Here is a 4,037-nt window from a genome sequence, read left to right on the forward strand (position 1 = left end):
ATTATGTTTATTTATTTAATAATAATATAAATTACTTATAATATGCTATTTTTTTGTGGTTGAAATAAATTAAATAAATAAAAAAACAAACAAAACAAGGAATTGTTTAAATAGAGGGACAGTCTCATTTAAGACTATTCTTAAACTCCTCCCAAGGTGAAAGAAGCTTCACATGTGAAAGTTGTAACTTCATCGTCATCTTTGCCATAGTATCTGCGACTGTGTTTGCATCTCTCATAATCAAACGAAAGTCAACATGCCAATTCCAATGCATGATATCTCTTATTTTGAGCACCAATTGATCAATAAACCCAAAACCATCTTGAGTAACAAGATTAAATGCTTCCACACAATCCGTCTCACAAATAACATTTCGTTGACCCACATCCCAAACTAAGAGATATCCTCTCCAAATGGCAAACAATTCTCCTTGAAGAATATTATTACTCTCAATCATTCCCAAACACCCCATTTGCCAACTCCCATTACAATCTCTAATAACACAAGCAAAACTAACACTATCACCCGAACCAAAATAACTAGCATCACAATTAATCTTAAAAGTACCAATGGATGAGGATTCCAAAAACCATTTAGAGTAGAGGGAAGGAACATACGTTGTAATTCAAAAATATTCCTAAGCTCCTTTTCTAAAGTTAATGCCAGACAAATCACTTTTTTCGGAGGCCAAGTTTCATGAGGATTAAAGATGTCATTATTCCTTACTCGCCATATCCACCAAAGTCCCGAAAAGAACTTGAACGGATGCTCTCTGCTATGATACAAGAACCAGTTCTTCAAATCCAAAGGATGACAAGAAATATCCAACCTATGCCAGACAAGCTGAGCTTTTGGACAATCCCAAATACAATGTAAAACCGATTCCTGGCTAGAAAGACATTTTGAACACCTATCCGATGACGACATCCCTCTTCTAAAGCGAAAATTTGCAGTAGGAAGAGCCTCCTTAAGACACAACCAAGCCAAAAACTTATGCTTTTCCGGAACAAGTTGACGCCAAAACCAAAGCCAATTCTCCCGCTCCTCCCAACTAAATAGCTGCTTATACAACCACAAGTAACCATTGCGTGAGTCATAGACTTTGGCAGCAGACCCACGCCAATACCAACCCACTTTCGGACCTGCTTGTTCATCTGGATTGTAAGAGAGAATATTACCTTTCAGATTTTGGGATAAAGGAGAATAAAGAGTATCCAAATACCACCTACCAACCAACCAAATATCCTGTATCCGAAAATTCGAATCAGAAATGTGAATATAATCCATCTCATTAGATAACTGTCCTTCTCTCCTCTAGCTAGAAAACAAAAAAATTTGGTTCAAATCTCCAATACACCAAGCAAACTCATCCTTCAACACTTCCCAAGCCTTGCAAAGACACCTCCAAATAGGAGAGTCATTGTTCTTAGGATAACTAAAACAGTCATATAGAGATGATCGGTATTTGGCATCCAACAATTGGACCCATAGCTTGTTTGGCTGTTGGAAAAAAGTCCAAACTAACTTCCCAAGAAGAACAATATTTACACAATAAGGATCTCTAATCCCCAAATTTCCATTTTTTTTTTGGAGTAACCAGTACCTTCCAACTAACAAGATTCAATCCTCTTCCATCAACTTGTCCTTTTCAAAAAAAAATTCCTCATCATAAACTCCAATTTACTAATGATTCATTTGAAAAAAAAAATAAAAACCTGTATCTGGTACGTGGGAATAGCGACTGCAACAGAATTATTATAATATGCTATTTAATATAGGTAATCAATGTTTTTTATATACAATAAATATTACAGTAAAAAGAAAATAAGACCCGTGAAAAAATGATAATTAAAGGGGAGTGTTAGGTAAATAATGACTATTTTAAACAACATAAATAACCACTAATCAACTAAAAATACACTACATCCTAATTTAATGTTATTAATTAAATTTAAGATTAATTTACTCTTTTAATCCTATTAATTCACATTGTTCATATATTGTTCAAAAATTTTGTTGGTTACCTATATTTTTCTATAATTAAATATTATTATTCATCTCATTAAATAAAATTAGAAATAGAACATTTTGACTAATTTTAGTTCTCTGCAAGTTTGGTTCCAAATTTTTTCCAACTAAAAAAGATACCGTAAGAAAAATTATAATGACCGGATCATTTAATAAATAGTATGATTAGAAAAACGATTTGGCTATAGAATGTTTTTTTCCTAAACTATCACTCTCTTAAAAAATAAATAAAGAAATATTTAAAAAATGAAAAAATCATACTATAAAAATGATTTACGCATATAAAATACTTAATCATTATACTATACCTGATTGTACATCATATAAAAAAATAATGTGTTTAGATAATACGAGTCCCACTAAGAGTGAGTAGTATGAAATGTGACACATGGTGCATCCATAGAGAAACACAAGGGTGGGGGGTGGCAAATGGCAGTGGATGCATGGCACCACCCACCACCGCTGCCAATCTGCTCTGACAATGGTGTCTGATGCCGCCAAGACACTAATGGTCCACATCCCATTCAAATTATTCATATCCTTCCATCACTAATTCCCCGATATTATTTATGTGTAGCCCCCCCACCCATTCGCCACCATCTTTCCTTTTGTCTCATTCTTTGTTAATTGCTACATCACCTTCCACTTCCTAAACCCAAGGACTTGCTTTCCTAATTATATATTTATAATATGCTAGCTTGTGAAATAAGTGAATTTAATTCCTTGGGATTATGGGTGGATCCCATGATTTCTCTACATTTTCTTTTTTAATCTTTTTAATTTTCCCCTTAAGTGTCTAAAGATATTATAAACGGGCTTATAAAATAAAACAAAATTGTTATACCTTTGGGGTCATGGGTCTCACTCTGTCGCCCTCGCCCACATCCCATAATAATAAAGTTAAAGAAAAGAATAAGTAAATAATAAAAATATTAAATAATGTGAATAATAGATATATTGAATATTCATTTTATTAGATGTGTATAAATGATTATTTTAATATTAAAATTTAAATAAATAATTTAAAAGTATAGTGTATTTTTATTTAATTAGTGATTATTCATATTATTTAAAAAAGTCATTAATTACCTATCATAACCTGTAAGTTAAAGACCATTATTAGGGAGGAAAACTACCAGCATTGCTGAAATTAAGGCACGTCACCTTAATTTGTTAAAGAGAGATATACTAATACTATAGTCTAAATAAATGAACTTGGGGCTTTTTTCTTCCATTTTATCATTAGAAAATAGAAAAGAATATGGGGCTTTAGTTTGATTTGATAGCTGATAAATTGGGGGCGGCACAATCGGGTGGACCTCAATGATATACACATTACTCAACCTTTTAGTTGTATTGGTCGAGAAAAGCAAGTACTTGTTTCATACATGTTCAACGAGTTGTATGTAAGGCCATATATGATGTCTATATATATATGTATGGCATGAGAAGAAAAACCATAATTATGTGTCTTATATTAATTGTGTGAAGTCTTTTGATTTGATTCTAACAATTCGATGAAATATTTGTCAAATTAAGTATGATAATTTTCAATCAAATTAATAATAAGTAGCATATTGGGACGTTGTTAATATATAGTTAACACTAATAACAGGTCACTAGGCCAGCTAAATCCAACTACATGATGACTTTGCTCAAATAAGGACCAAAGTATCATATTATAGTCATTTTAATTATTCTCCACTTGCTTGTGTTAAATGCCAAGTCAATTAGGCCGTTATTTTTAAGGTAAAAAGCAGGATTTGTTGGGTATTAGTGACAAAACCTTGAGTCTAAGGTTCAGAAGCTGTCTGCCATTAGGTTGAAGAGTTAGGGAAATCACAAGCTGTATTATGTGTTATTGTGTTGGCGATAATTAAGCTGGAGATGGTAAAATTCCGTGTATATATAAAATATTATCTGCACATCAAAATCAATAACTAAAATCATCACAAATATATATATACTTTAACTTATTTTTTATATATATTTTATTCTAATAACTAATT

This window comes from Arachis ipaensis, chromosome B05 (assembly GCF_000816755.2).
Source record: "Arachis ipaensis cultivar K30076 chromosome B05, Araip1.1, whole genome shotgun sequence".
Lineage (NCBI taxonomy): Eukaryota > Viridiplantae > Streptophyta > Magnoliopsida > Fabales > Fabaceae > Arachis > Arachis ipaensis.